Raw genomic sequence first — 16,710 nt, forward strand, 5'->3', positions numbered from 1 at the left:
AACTACAGTAGATCAACCCATTCAGCCTCTTTTTTCTTATGCAACAGTTATTTTGTATATTTGTTTTTCTGTATTTGTTTATTTCATACATTCATGTTTAATATGTTTGTTTGTTCCTGTTTGCACCTTCCAGAGGCAAATTCCACATAAGTGTAGGCTACTTATTGTGTCAGTAAACCCTTTTCTGGATCTGAATCTAAAGAAAGACATCATAGGTTCAAACAACATACAGGTATGTAACCTACCATATAATACACATCAGTCACACAAATAAAAAAAATATATATATATATACCCAGGTGTCATGTCTTCCACTTGTTTAGCACTAACTGAATTATGAATTGATAACTGATTTCTTCTCATATTTGTGAATCAGTTACTTTCTCAATGAATCGATTATAGAGCTGTAAAGATTAATCGGTTAATGGATTAGTTGTCAACTATTTAATTAAACGCCTACTATTTTAATAATCGATAAATCGGTTTGAGTAATTTTTTTCATGAAAAGAGTCAAAATTCTTTTCCAAATTCCAGCTTGTTAAATGTGAATATGTTCTAGTTTATTCTCTCCTCTGTGACAGTAAACTGAATATCTTTGAGTTGTGGACAAAACCAGACATTTGAGGACGGATGACGGATGAATTGACAATGGAAATAATCGTTAGTTGCAGCCTAGTCTCGCATTGCCAGACCTTCCTCCACAGCGCTGCGGAGGAGGGTCTGACTAGTCCACGCAGCATTCTGGGATGGGAGAAAAACGTGCTCTGGTTTATTGGCATTTCTTTAAACCAATTACAATCGCCTGGGGTGGTGCTAAGCTCCGGACGAAGCAACGGTGCCACTGCTAAATAGCCTCAGGAAGGAACTTGTTTTGATGGAACATGTGGACGTTCAAAAGTAGTTTTAGTCGTGCAACAGAAAACTCAGATTGGACAGATAGTCTAGCTAGCTGTCTGGATTTACCCTGCAGAGATCTGAGGAGCAGTTAACCATAGTCTTCACAAATCCACCGGAGTTTAAAATTCCAACACAGAGAAAGCGTAAGGTAACGGAAATAAGGACATACGCCAAATTATATTATAATATATATTTATATGCTCTCGCATCACACATCACACCCATCCCACACACGCCATACACATTTTTTTTTTTTTTTTTTTTTTTTGGGTTGCTGCTGCTACCGAGTTCAAAGGGTTATGCCCAAAACAGACTTGGCCAAACCAGATTTATAACATAACAAAACATAATTTAATTGAATAAAAAATGAAAAAGTTCAGATCTGGATTTTTCTAGTTGGCAACCTGTGATGAATGATTTGTCTCCTTTTGTCAAGTAAAACATAAACACTTATAGAATCCCATATTTCCATGTTTTCATGCAACATTGCATGCTTCATGCAATGGTGCAACAGTCTTATTGGATTATCATCAACAGTTGAAAACTGAGACATATAGTAAGCTATATCCTGCTGTTCATCATCTGTTTTGCAGCGGTGGAAGAAGTATTCACATCCTAAAGTATGTAAAAGTATGTAAGTATCATCAGGAAAATGTACTTAAAGTATTAAAATTAAAGTACTGAATGCAGAAAAATCCTCCCATTTTAAAAAGTGTAAAGGATCCAAACAGTTGTGTGTTTAATGGTCTAATCATCTCAGCTGGACTTGTAGGCCGTTATATTGTTGGCTAAAACATCCGATTTTATAAACCACATGTGTTTTGTGTGCAAAAAGCTTAATGTGTAAAGTAACTAGTAACTAAAGCTGTCAGATCAATGTAGTTGAGTAAAAAGTACAATATTTCTGTCTGAAATGTTGTATTAGAAAGTGGCATGAAAAGAAAACACTCAAGTACCTCAACATGTGTACTTAAGTACAGTACTGGAGTAAATGTACTTAGTTACATTTCACCACTGCAGTTTTGTAAACAGATTGTTCATTATGTGAACCTACTTGTACCCTTTTACACTAAAAGAAAGGGACACGTTTGGAGTTATTAATCGGTTATGATGCAATGGTTTTTCTGGTCCGGCCCACTTTAGATTAACTGGGCTGTACTTTGGCCCATGAACTAAAATGAGTTTGACACACACTGACACACATATAAGGGGCCACTGGAAGGGGAAACAAAGTCCACAGTGACATCACCCTGTGGGATATGACCTCTTGTTTTGGGAAGTGGAATGTATCACCATGGCAACACAGTTCCCAGTCACACAGGTGGACAGTTTTTGAGTTTTCTCTTTTAAAAGAGACACCTCTCAGGATTGTTGAATGAGTGTGTCTCCAGAGGTGGTTCTCATTAAAGTGGCCCAGACTTCATGCATTATTTCCTATCTGCCAGATGACTTGACAAAATGGAAATAATGCCTGTTTTCATCAAGATGAGTGACTCGCTCGCAAATAGTTTTTAACCCTCTAACTATAATGATAGTCTATAACATTGTTGTAGTCAAGACCACCTAAACTGAGACCAAGTCATCACCAAGTCCAGGGTGTATCCAGACCGAGACAAGACCAAGGCTTTGAAGGGTTGAGAAAGAGTCGAGACCAAGACCAAGGCAGGGCGAGACCGAGCCAAGACCAAGACTTTGAGGGGTTGAGACAGAGTCCAGACCAAGACCAAGGCAAGGCAAGACCGAGTCAAGACCAAGACTTTGAGGGGTTGAGACATAGTCCAGACCAAGGCAGGGCGGGACCGAGTCAAGACCAAGACTTTGAGGGGTTGAGACAGAGTCCAGACCAAGACCAAGGCAGGGAAAGACCGAGTCAAGACCAAGACTATGAGGGGTTGAGACAGAGTAAAGACCAAGACCAAGGCAGGGCAAGACCGTGTCAAGACCAGACCAGTGCCAGACAGCCAGAGCTTCTCCTGTCTCACGCCTTCTCCTTTCTTGGGAGTGCGTGTTAAGGGGGCGGGGAGAGGAGGTTAACAGTAACACATTTGTAATTACAAATGAGCCAAGTCATTGGTTGCATTTGAAGCAGGAAGTTTTACATCCAGTCACAGTAATGATGTTAACACATAAAATCAGACAATGCACAGGCGGTTTAGTGATATCCCTGCAGTTGTGGTCTTGAAATAAAATCCTGAGTCCTCTTATCCGAGAAAATGCGGTTGATTCCGAGACGAGACCGAGACCTTCAAAAAGTGGTCTTGAGACCAAGACCGATTTTGAGTACTACAACACTGGTCTATATCCTCCGAGCTAGAACCGACAATCAAATTATAATGATCTATTTTTGAGTAAAATTTTCATCACACGCTCGACAGCTTTGTTGATTCCAGAGCTCGTCTCCCTACGTGCACGTTCCACCAAAACAAGTTCCTTCCCGAGGCTATTTTGCAGAGGCACCACTGCTGCGTTCGATGCTTAGCGCCGCCCAAGACGATTTTGATGGGTTTAAAGAAATGCCACTAAACCAGAGCCCCTCCCATCCCAGAATGCTGTGTGGACTAGCCAGACCCTCCTCCGCAGCGCTGGAGGAAGGTCTGGCAATGCGAGACTACTATAATGAGGCAACAGTAAACAGGCCGTCCCTTATAAATGTTGCTGGCTCCAAAAGAGTTGTTTACAAAGATCTTACATTTTTTCTTGTCCTTTTCGTAGGATTACATAAGTGCTGTGACATCATAAATAAATATATTCCGGGATGAAACAATCACTCAAGCCATTTACATCGGCATATTATATAACATTACATATCTTGCCAAGATGGAACTAATTGTAACAACTCCTGCTGCACTAGCTTTTAATTTGTTAGTGTTCTGTTTATTTTGTATTTTTCGTTTCATAGCATAAGAGCTCTAAATGCAACAAGTATTTTTATTTGAGTACAAACACACTTCACAAAGATATTGTGTTTGAAATATGAATGTATTATGATAAAATGTTTGATTAAATTCAGCTGACGTTACTTGGTAAATAATTATCTCGTAAATAAATCTGGGGTTTAAAATTTGGTTTTCCATTATATAGCCATGAAGTTGGCATTCAATTTCATCCCCGGTGGTATTTAAAAGGTCTTAAAGTGCTCATATTATGCTTCTTGGCTTTTCCCCTTTCCTTTATTGTGTTATAAATCTTTTTTGTGACTGTAATAGGTTTACAAAGTGAAAAATCCCAAAGTCCCCCCCAAAGGGACTTACCATCTCCAACAGAAAACACTGTTCACAAACTGCTCCAAACAGCTCTATTGTAGTCCAGCCCATTGGTGATTTTAGACCCTTTTTAGTCGGGCTCAAGCCCAATTTTAGAGCTTCAATTTAGAGTTTACGAATTTGTCTCTTAGTGACAGAGGACAATCAATTAAAGGTTCAAAGGGCTTGAAACAGGTTTAATATCCTGTGTCACTGTAGCCAATGCTACGCACCTGTAACCCAGTCAAGGAAAGGGTTAACAGGAACGTAGTGTTGGCCAGTCGGAGGTGGTTGTGCCAGACTCCCACCTTTTGGCTGAGTCTCTATCTAATCTGTCAGAGATTATTGGCTATTGAAATTACTGATATAGCAGGGGGGGTTAACACTTTTGCAAGGCCCTATATCCGTGTCACATTCTCATTAGGGGCTGAGCCCCCTTAAAGGTCTGATCGTAGAATCGACCCTGGTATTGCCTTTACTTCCGTGACAAACGGGCGTCATTTTGCATCACTTTGCGTCACTTTGTAACACACGCTATAATGCTCGCCTACCAGTGTGGCACGCCCTCATACTCTGCTTCTGACTGGCTAGTAGTCCTTACCTAGATACTGTCAGGGCACGCCCTCATACTCTGCTTCTGACTGGCTAGTAGTCCTTACCTAGGTACTGTCAGGACACGCCCTCATACTCTGCTTCTTACTGGCTAGTAGTCCTTACCTAGCTACTGTCAGGACACGCCCTCATACTCTGTTTCTTACTGGCTAGTAGTCCTTACCTAGGTACTGTCAGGACACGCCCTCATACTCTGCTTCTGACTGGCTAGTAGTCCTTACCTAGGTACTGTCAGGACACGCCCTCATACTCTGCTTCTGACTGGCTAGTAGTCCTTACCTAGCTACTGTCAGGACACGCCCTCATACTCTGCTTCTGACTGGCTAGTAGTCCTTACCTAGGTACTGAGCATGTGCGACTCCCAACAAAGATGGAACAGAAGTGAGATGTCTCACTCTGTAATCAATCTGCTCCAGAGTGCTTAAAGATTGTGCAGATCAGCTCAGTGAGGTCATCCTGCAAATCTTCAACCTGAGCCTGAGTCTGGAGCAAGTTCCAGTCCTGTGGAAGACTTTGTGTGTGGTCCCAGTTCCTAAAACTGCGCATCCCAGGGAGGCCAACCACTTCAGACCGGCGGCCTTAACTTCTCACCTGATGAAGACCTTGGAGAGTATTGTATTGCAACACCTGAGAACCCTGGTGAGCTCAGAAATGGACCCCCTTGCTTACCAACCAGGCATAGGGGTGGAGGATGGCATTATCTATCTATCACACAGATCACTATCACATCTGGAGAACACTGGGAGCACTGTGAGGGTCATGTTTTTTGATTTCTCCAGTGCTTTCAATACGATTCATTCACTCTGGGGGGAAGCTATTGGGAGCTGGAGTTGACCCCCACCTGTCTGCATGGACCATCAGTTACCTCACTGACAGACCACAGTATGTGAGGCTTCAGGACTGTGTGTCTGATGTGGTGATGAGCAGCACAGGAGCACCACATGGTACAGTGCTCGCTCCCTTTCTCTTCACCCTGTACACAGCGGACTTCAGGCACAACACAAGCAGCTGTCACATGCAGAAGTTCTCTGATGATACTGCCATTGTTGGGAGGGTATCAGAGGAGAATGATCAGGAATACTGGGAGGTCATTGGGGACTTTGTCAACTGGTGTGAGTCAAACCACCTTCACATCAACGCCAGCAAGACAAAGGAGATGGTGGTTGACTTCCGCAGGAGGCCGCCTGGTACTACACCGGTGAACATCCAGGGTGTCGACATTGAGATAGTGGAGACATACAAATACCTGGGTGTTCACCTCAACAATAAACTGGACTGGTCCAATAACATAGATACCCTGTACAAAAAGGGCCAAAGCCGTCTCCACCTGCTGAGGAGGCTGAGGTCCTTTGGTGTGTGCAGGACTCTGTTAAAGACTTTTTATGACTCTATGGTTGCGTCCGCTATCTTTTATGCAGTAGCCTGCTGGGGAGCTGGGAGCACAGAGAGGGACAGGAAAAGACTAAACAGACTGGTGAAGAGGGCTAGCTCTGTTGTGGTCTGCCCTCTGGACACCATAGAGGAGGTGGGGGGAGAGGAGGATGTTAGCCAGGCTGGCATCAATCATGGGCAACACCTCTCACCCCCCACATGAGACTGTGAGTTCCCTGAGCAGCTCCTTCAGCAGCAGACTGCTGCACCCTCAGTGCAAGAAGGAGCGCTACCGCAGGTCCTTCATTCCAGCAGCAGTGAGACTCTTTAATACAACACCATAATGTAGCACTGCTCGCTGTTTCTGCAATATGAGCCATCACTGGACAATATTCTGCACTATGCATATTTATTTATTTATCACTCTTTGTTACGTCCAACTGTGCAATATGTCATATCTATTCACCAGCACCTTACTCATCTGTGTTTATATACTGTCTATTTATATAAGGGTGTTTATTGGGTAAACATGTCTAATTTAATTACTATTATTATTATAACTGATTCAATTTTTTTGTCCATATACTTTATTTATATATATTTATATATTTTTCTCCTATGTCTACTTAATGTGTATTTGTGTTATTCTGATGTGTGCACATTGTTTTTCTTTTTTCTTTTGGGCTGCTGTAAAACAGGAATTTCCCCAGTGTGGGATTAATAAAGATATATAATAATAATAAATCTTGTCTTATCTTATCTGTAGCTAAAACAGAGAGCTCAACACACAGGGTGAAAAGTGGAGCTGCAGCAATGTACAGTACAACAAAAATATGGTGTTTTTTGAAAATTAAACCATGTAAACCTATTCTGATTTAACCTCTAAATACAATTATGAACCTGAAAATGAGGATAATATGAGCTCTTTTACAACCCCCCCAAACCCCACCAAACCCCAACAATCCATTCTGGGCTTTTCCAATGTTTTTGTTGGACAATTGTTTTCGATGTTTTTGTCTCCATTCTCAATACATGCAGACATGTCATGTGACCTCCCTAGATAGTTGGAGATCTCATCACCCCCAATGCTGAACCAAAACTTACGCCCTTGGCCAATTGTAAGGATTAGTGTAGCGAGGTCCCTCCGAATTACAATAAAATCTAGAAGACAGAAAGAAAAGGAGAGAGAGAGAGAGAGAGAGAGAGGGGGGGGGGGGGGGGCGGGAGAAGAGAGAAAAGACACATACTGATTGCAAAACATCCAGCTGTAGATATGAACTGATGAGACAAAGAAGAGAATAAACAAAGAGATGATGGAAGTAAAAAGTGATGGAAGAGAAAGATTATACTGTGTCTGTAAGAAAAGGACAGAAGGAATGAGACAGAAGAGGAGAAATGTGAACAAATTTGGGGGAAGAGGGTCGAATAGAGAGATAGAAAAGACAGAACAGCGACAGGATACAGACACAACAGATAGACAGGATATCAAAGAAGAACCGAAAAAGAAGACAGCTGCAAAGAAAGAAAGTAAAATACAGATTCACAAAGACAGAAAGACAAGAGGAGAGAGAATGTGTGAGTCTCAGCTGTCTACTTAACATGGCAACAGTTTCACCAGTTTGTATTTTTATCTCTTTATTTAAATCACATAGCGTCACACTTCACCTATTGTGTAATGTGCACACTAGTCTACATAGATACAGGAGCTAAATATATGTATATGTTTTTATAGCTGTGTGTGTGCATGTGTGTCTTAGAGAGTGTGTGTGTGTATTATTTATTATTCAGTTTTGGGATCATTTCCACTCTTTTATACATTAAATGTTACCGCTGCCGAGGTAGTAGGCTAAGTCGGAGTCTAAATGCGTTTTCACACGTCCGTTTCAGCCCTTTAAATGAACTCAGACATATTAGTCAGCATTATTTGCGCATATGTGAACACTCCAAAATGGCTCAGAACGAACCATACTCAAGACGGTTCGCTTCAAGCCAGCGTTGCAGCTCTCTTCACCTGTGCATTGGAAACACAACATGATTCAGGTTCGTTTTGCCTTTTGCTAATTTATTTCGGCCCTGAGGCCTTGGTCCCCTAGCCTGACGTCGTCATACTCAGATTCTAGTCAGAATATGAGTCTGATACTGCTCCATTGGGCTGTGATTATGGAGCGTGTTTCAACCGAATCAGGAAAGAAAATGCCTCTACACTCAACTGGATAGACCTACAACCAATCAGAGCAACGGAGTATGTGATGTATGTTGAGCGACGCATAGTTGTCAACAGAACTCAACTGCACACACGCTGGAAGAAGTAGAAGAAGAAGATGAGTGTAAACGATCTTTGCCGGAATTTAAGGATGCACGGAGTACTTACCAACACGATCATCATTTTTGAGAGAAATAGTAAAGGTGAATGCATGTATGAACAAGTTCTCCGCTCTTTGGTGACGTGGTTGATTACGTTACTGTTGATCATCTGTCCATCATTGTATAAAGCCCCCCCTTCAAAAGCATAGTTGCTCCACAACAGATCAAGTCCAGACCGAACTTCCCGACCTCAAATGTTGTGGGCGGGGCTAAGTTTGGTTGGCATCAAGGCTATTGGTCCCCTTTAAGAGGACTGAGTTTGGTTCTTTTAAGGAGGACTATATGTGAAAACTATCCCCTAAGAGTCTACATCCATGCTAGTGGCTCTGTGAGGCGGTACCTGGCTGAACACACTGATGCAAAACAGGTGTCTTTACAATCATAGTTTAGTGCGTAACATTTGCTAATTAGCAGACACCAAGCACAGATGAGGCTGATGGGATGTCATTGGTTCTGCAGGTATTTGGTTATTAAACCAAAGTATTGAACCATTTCAATGTTTGACCTGGTGATTGCGCTAAAGGAACATTTAGGAGATCATTAAAGTCCTGAAAAGCAGGCCTCCAGGAAGTGCGCCGGGTTTTGAAGCCAATTTGACATAGCGGCCAAACAGTGGAATTACATCTTCTGTGTCCGTCACATGATGCCCTCTGGCCCGAAAATTCTTGTTCTCTTTGACTTACAGGTCGAAAGGCTGTGGAATTTGCGGATTCCTTTTTCTGAGCGTCACAGTCCTTGCTAAATGACTTGTATCACTATCAGAATTTGATCCATCCGGTCCGATAACATTTGGAAAGTTTAGAGCTGCATGATTAAATTATTTAACCCTCATTCAAATTAACTGAGCGACTCTAGTAGGAATGAACGGGGCTCCGCCTCAAAAGCTGTATCCAGAACTTATTATACATCCGTGATGAAAAGGTATCCTTTGGGCAACATTATGTAAGCCAAATGTGAATGACAATCCATCCAATAGTTGATGAGACATTTCATCTAAAACCATAAATGTCAACCTCATGGTGGCGCTAGAGGAAAAGTCAGGGCATCACCAAAGTCAGTGGGATTGATCGTCTGGGGATCATAAACATCCGTGCAAAATTTCACGGCAATCCGTTAAATAATTGTTAAAAAATCTGTCATCAGTCTAAACCAAAGTTGTGCCCCAAGCGTCCGACAGAACGATATTTCCATCCCGAGAGACGTATCACATGGTAGAAAAATAATGCAGTTTAAGTTGTTACTCTGTGAGGATGATTTAAGATTAAAGAGGAGTGATTTATGGAAGAAAATATGGACATACTTTGATGTAACAATCTTCCTTAGTGCAAATGTAAATGATGAAAAAACGATACCAAGGAGAGAAGTGTCTGTTCTCCTCATCTCAGGATGTCTCTGTGCCTTACATAGAGTAGACTGGCAGCCATTGCTTTATATCCTCACTCTACAGGAATGTGGATCGACTTCTGAACCACCAAATTACTGACCACTGCTTTATGAATTGCCCTCTCCTTTCTTTTTCTCCATTCTGATGTGCTCTGTTCTCCTCATCTTTCTCTTATAAAAAACTGTTTTTTTTCTTCTCATTTTCTCTGCCATCTTTCCCTCTCTTGTACCTCAGTCCTCCTGCTTTGTTTTTTTCCCTCTTTTCTTTTCAACTCAAAGCCTTTCATTTAAATGATATCCCAACTGCTTTTCCCCATTTATTTTAATCTCTTTTTAGTCATCCTCCCCTCTTCTCATCTTTATTTTGTGTCTCTACTTCAGCCGGTTCCCGACCGACTGACTCATCCTCAGACATAATTTCACTTTGAATGACTCATTATTCTCAGTGCAGCATTTACACCAGCCACATTCAGAGAAACACTGCCATATATACCAGCGATGCCATGGACGAGTAGTTTCATGGGTAAAGCTTTGAACACAAACAAATCTTAGAGCAGAGAGTTAAAGAGCTGCAGTGGTTTCAACTCACGTACACGCACTCGCGAACATGGGCAGATGACAAAATTGACATTACTCTCGTGGCTTTGTGGATAGATAAAGTATAATTTGGCCTTAAAAAGAATAAGTCCAGTTGCCTTTGACTGAGTGCTGCTATAAGCTGCAGTTTGACCTGGATGAATGGGAACCTTCAGAGACATTTTTCATTTTAATGATTAAAGTGATACATTCTGGGAAAGACATTTATTTGCCCTCTTACCAAGAGATAGAAGAGAGGATGAATGCAATCTGTATCAGTGCATCCAATACAAATGTAGTTGTGTAATGTGTTTACCCTAGACTAGTACAAAGACAGCAACATCAGCCAATGGAGACATTGTGCTCTTAAACCCAGGTTCGAACCAGAAACCTTTAGATCTTATTGCTAATATACACTTTAAACAGCGGTTTGACCGTACGGTGTGATGGACTGGTCACCCGGAAAATGGATGGATGAGTATTGAGAGTACTGTTGTCAAGACCCGGACTTTTTTAGATACCATGTCGGTTCAGATTTTTTTAGACATTACTAGCCTGGGAAAACCCTGACGAACTTCCGGCAAATTTGAGATTTGCTCTGCAAGTCAGTCTGGCCAAGAGCCCATTCAAGCCCATTTCCAATTTTTCCCAATCGAGGCACGAATCACAACCGTTGAGGCGGGCTTTACACCATGACGATAGCGCATTGACGGCAAGCACCTTTTTGTTTACATTCAGCATGACGGCCACCGAAGCGCAGCAACCCGTTGATGCCGCTGTAGCTGCTACGTCACCCGGATCGTTGGTCTGATTGGTTGAAGGACTATCCAATTTCGCCCAGAGGCATTTGAGCGCCGTCCGTTGGTGAGGCCCCTTTGGAAATGGGCTGTGAATGAACCTTCCCCAGACCCACTCTCAGTTACAACTGAGAAGGACCTGGTGTCAACCAGGCTAACTTATCACACTAAACTATTCAAATATTACATTTGCAGCGTCTCGCCTTCACATGGTTCACCGAGCATCAAGTTTTCTGACAAACATTTGCCGGTGAATATTTGATCTCCCAAGGAGACAGCTGGGCCACATGTAAGTCTGTCTGGATAGCATCAAAATTACAAGACATTTCTTGATTAGCTATTTGTCAGAAGCCAGGACTTGCCTGGCTTTTCTGATTCATCATCAGTCATTTCAGTTCAGTGCAGCTGAGCAACTTAACATCAAGCTTTGGAGTCGGCACGTACACGCATCAACTGAAGAACTTCTTAGGACCAAATACCTACAGCCCATTATGTATTTATTTAGAATCCAGTCAAACTTCTGATTGGAGAGAATTGTTGATTATTCACTTTTTCAGTCCAGCTGAGCAACTAAACATCTAGCTTCAGAGTCGGCATGCAGCGACACATATATGCTCTTAATACGGAAGTAGGATTGAAAGGTGAAAAAAAAGTACCAAAGGAGAGCACAGAGAAGCTCTTCTGTTCTCTCGATTTAAGCGTTGTTGACCCACTTATTGGCCCTGGTGTAGAATAGCTCCCCGAATGTCTGTCACCAGTGTGCATGAATCAACTAAAGAACCTATTTAAGAACAAAGAACTACAGCCTATTATTTATTTATTTAAAAGCCAGTCAAACTTCTGATTGGACAAAATTGTTGATTACTTTTTCTCCAAAACAACAACTAAGACAAAAATACAAATCTCAGCATCCCTCCGACTAACTTTAGAGTCGCTCCTTTGGCCTCACAGATTTATTGTGGCCGTTCTGTTTCAGGCCACTATTAATGTAAACTTGTTTTGTATTCAATATTGCCAAATGTTCGGGTTGAGTGCCCAACCCTCTAAATGGCAGCTGAACAGCAGCTGTGTCAGAAAATACCAAACTGGGATTATTTTCAGGGTGTGATGGGCACCAGTGCATGGAGTTCCCTTAACACTGCAGCTCTGACCGCAGATATGCTCCCGGGCAGCACAGCCTGGAGGGCGAGGCAGTGTAACATCCGCACTGATGAAGTGGTTTTGAGTAAGACAATATATATGCCAGCTCTTGCCAGGTTGTTTAAATACTTCTAAAATGGTACCCTGTGTAAGTTTTGTAAGAAGAAACAACTCAATATTACTCATCCAAATGAAAAGTTAAATTCCTGAGTGATCAAACAGAACTTTGTTCACTTAGATATACTCAACTGGGTTTGCTGCTACAGTCTTATATGATCTGGTATAGCTTGGCTTGCAACACATTCTCACTCCCAACTAGTCAAATAGTGACGCTTGGCCAGGACCCCTTCGCAACCCACTTTTTAACACTCTGGCTATGCTCTTTGGCGTCATTTTTCAACCTGATTAGTCAGGTTTTTTTATGTAAGGTGAAACCACTTAGGGTTAGGAAACGATTGTGGGTTAGGGTTAAAAGATATAAGTTTAAGTGACACACAGGACAAGAAAGGGACACAAACCCGCGGACGAACATTTAAGTGAACCCTGGTCTCCTGAGTGAAAGTCCTGTGGTGTTTGACCTGTCTACCACTTTAACTTTAGTCCTTACGTGGAGTTTCGGTCTTTAATAATGTCCCCTACCATTGTTCCTCTTTATAGTACGTCCTCTTACAGCGCCGTGGTCAAGATGCTGCTCTGCCCGGTGACAGATGCTAAAGGGTGCCTTGTGCGTCCATATCTGACACTGAGAGACACTGACCAAGCGTCAGTATGTGATGAGTTGGGAGTGAGAACAGCTTGCTATTACCAAGAGGATAACCGATGGCTTATGGTGTCCAATGTCAGTAAACCTTAGAAGGATAACTGACATTACTGAATCTGACTTTATGGACCTTTTCTACTTGTGTTGCTGTTACGCTACATTTTCGCATCACAGAAAGCCGCAACATTTCAGCAGTTTAATCACACAAGTAAATCAAGGATAAAACACAGTGAACTTTTACCAGGAGGATTCGCCTCACACTCTGTCAAGCAACTGATTCAAAAGAATTTGGGGACATTGAAAACAGTTTCATGCTTCTTGCGTTCAGCGCGGTCTGCGCGGTGGGGACGGGGATCGCAGAGCTGTGCACCTCCAAGATTTTGTAACAATGTGGACGCAGTCGCATAGACCGCGTTGCAATGATTGGCTACAGGAGAGAAGAAGTCCGTTCTTTGAGCCGTTCTGGCCTCAATCAGTATGAAAGACAAGATGGTTCAAGGCGACCAAGTACCCCGACCGCGCTAAACGCAAGAAGCATGAATCAGCTTTAAAGGTGACCTGTGGAGTTATGTATGTTTATATTTAGCATACTCCAACCCATTTTCATTCCCAACTCGTCAAATACAGACGCTTAGGGGTGCCTGGATAGCTCACCTGGTAGAGCGTGTGCCCCATGTACAAAGACTCAGTCCTTGTCGCTGCGGCCGCAGTTTCAACTCAGACCTGGGGCCCCTTTCGTTCGGTTGGAGGGGTCAAACAACACAGGACTTTCCCCCAGGAGACCGGGGTTCATGTGCCATTCTTGTCCCGCATGTCACTGAAGCGTACATTTTGTAACCCCACCCACCATCTTCTCCTAAACCTAACTGTCCCGTTCTTGTCCTGCATGTTAGTTAAACGTACGTCCTGACCCAGAGTGTCAAAAAGTGATGCCAGGAGTCCCAACCAAGCGCCAGTGATGCCAGGAGTCCCAACCAAAAGTCTCCTTTAGCTAGACGCTAAAGGAGACTTTTTGCACCAAACGCTAAAGGCACCTGACCAGGCATTGCTTTTTTGATGCTCTGGGAGAGAGAATGTGTTGGTTTCTCATCGTGTGGGTCCTTAAGCTCTAATAAATGTGTTGAGTGCATTTACATTTGTTACTTCCTTAGCGGATATTTTGAAAAGTTTGAAATCTGAAACTGTGTTTGCTAGCTCTTATTACTAATAAAAAATGACAGACAAAACAATGTAAATAAGCCGAAGTTGGAATAAACCTAAATTGTTCTTACCCTGATGTAGCACCGGGAGCGTGCCGATGGCCCCACAGCCCTATGTTCCCACATTTATAAGAATTTTTTTTTTTCACTGAAAATTAGGCCCTATGTTCCTACATTTCTAAGATTTTCTTTTTCAAAATTAGGCCCTATGTTCCCACATTTCCTTTTTCATAAATCTGTATCAGATTTTTTTCCCCTTTCTCCCAATTTGGTAGCCAATTCCACCCAACCTATTATCCAGTAGCAATGGATCGATGGAAGGTAACCCTAACCCTAACATAGGGCCTAATTTTTAAGAAAATCTTAGAAATGTGGGAACATAGGGCTGTGGGAACATAGGGCCTAATTTTCAGTGACATTTTTTTTTTTTTAGAAATGTGGGAACATAGGGCTGTGGGAACATAGGGCTGACCCCGTAGCCCAACCTCGCTGCAGAGGCTTTATTAATCTGATCCTTATTACCTCTCTCCTCCCTCTCTCTTGTCTTTAACCTTGAACCGGCGGATCAGCACTGATCCCTCTGAAGCTGCTGTTTGGTGTTGGCGAGCCTTTCCTCACCACACGGCCTCTGACGCCCCCGTTACTGCGCCCGCTCCACCTGTTCACGGCGAGCAGTTGGCATTCTTGTGGACACACATCTATGAAACATACACACGCACATACACACATACTACACACACAAATACAGTACGTACATGCCACAGGATTGTTGCCTCTATGTCTGGTTTAGCATCACAGCACGCGGAGCAGCAACTTAGCCTATGTGTATGCTGATACAATATCCACTCCCAGCAGATAAAAATGATTAAGGTTTTTTTAAAGGAGAGGTTCCCATTCCATCCTATCTATATTAATACAATCCTCACATACCCATAAAGTAGATTAAAGAGTCCAGTCCTCATTTTGTGTAAAAATACATTCAAATATTCAGACGAAGCTGAAACAAATCTGATATATAGCCATTGTTTTAACACATATATTAAATGACTACACAATATAGATTGTTCCCTCTAATATGACCCACAGGAGCGTTTCATAAATTAGCGGAAGTAACAGGAAATACGACCCACAGGAGGGGTTTTTGTTCTCATATCTAAACCAGAGGACCTAACGAACGTGTTGAACTGCCCTAAAGCTGGACTTTTTGTTAAACTGCTCGGAGTTGTTGCAGAGTGGAACTTTGTTCGAGGAGTGAAGGAGATTAGAGGGGGATTATGGATTGTTTATCATCAGAGGTGTCAGACAGAAATAACTTGTAAAGGGTGTTGTGTAGCAGTGTGTGTGTGTGTGTGTATATGTGTGTGGTTACAGCAGTTGCTGGTTCGCTGCACTTGACCTTTGCCCCCACTTTTATGAGGCTGATCACATGTACACATGTGAAACCACACACACACACACACACACACACACACACACACACACACACACACACACACATAACCTTGAGCAGTGAATCTCTCTGATGAGCAACTTTTATGGATGTCCATATATGCTGATATGTTCATCTGTGTGTGTGTGTGTGTGTGTGTGTGTGAGTGTGACACTTGTTCTAAATGTCAACACATTTCCACTATCTTAAATACCCTCATTACCGCCATCAAGCTCTCTGTCTGTCGGAGCTATTCATTGTTTTGTTATATTTAATAGTTAAATGTTTACTTATTTATTTTGTGGCTGTTTTGTTAGAATTATACAGCTGAATAAGTTTGATTATGACATCAGTATCTTTGTATAAGTCATTTTAAGTAGCTGTTGGTGCTTCTGTTTTGAAGGTACCACGCAGCCTGAAATTTACACAGGGCTTGTTGTTTTTTTGGGCCTTTTTCGTGATACTGAAACTGTAATCCATGCATTTGTGTCTTCCCGACAAAAAAACAGGACATTACTGAAATGTCCTGTTTTATGGTCTTCCAAATTGTGCCACTAGAGGCCTTCAACTTACTCAGAATACTGCAGCCAGAATCCTGACAAAGACTAGAAAATGTGATCACGTAACACCTGTTCTGGTCTCTCCTCACTGGCTCCCAGTGCAAGCTAGAGCTGACTTTAAGCTTCTTCTTTTAAGTGCTCATAATATGCTCATTTTCAGGTTCATAACTGTATTTAGAGGTTGTATCAGAATAGGTTTAGATGGTTTAATTTTCAAAAAACACCATATTTTTGTTGTACTGCACATTGCTGCAGCTCCTCTTTTCACCCTGTGTGTTGAGCTCTCTGTTTAAGCTACAGAGTGAGACATCTCACTTCTGTTCCATCTTTGTTGGGAGTCACACATGTGCAGTAGCTAGGTAAGGACTACTAGCCAGTCA

The 16,710-nt window shown here is 42.2% G+C and overlaps 1 long non-coding RNA gene across 1 annotated transcript in view; it reads left to right on the plus strand.

The window, feature by feature from the left end:
* LOC118493198 overlaps nucleotides 1–16,710 on the plus strand; it is a 107,386-nt gene that overhangs the window by 78,236 nt on the left and 12,440 nt on the right. The window lies entirely within an intron of this gene.

Source organism: Sander lucioperca, chromosome 15 (assembly GCF_008315115.2).
Source record: "Sander lucioperca isolate FBNREF2018 chromosome 15, SLUC_FBN_1.2, whole genome shotgun sequence".
NCBI lineage: Eukaryota > Metazoa > Chordata > Actinopteri > Perciformes > Percidae > Sander > Sander lucioperca.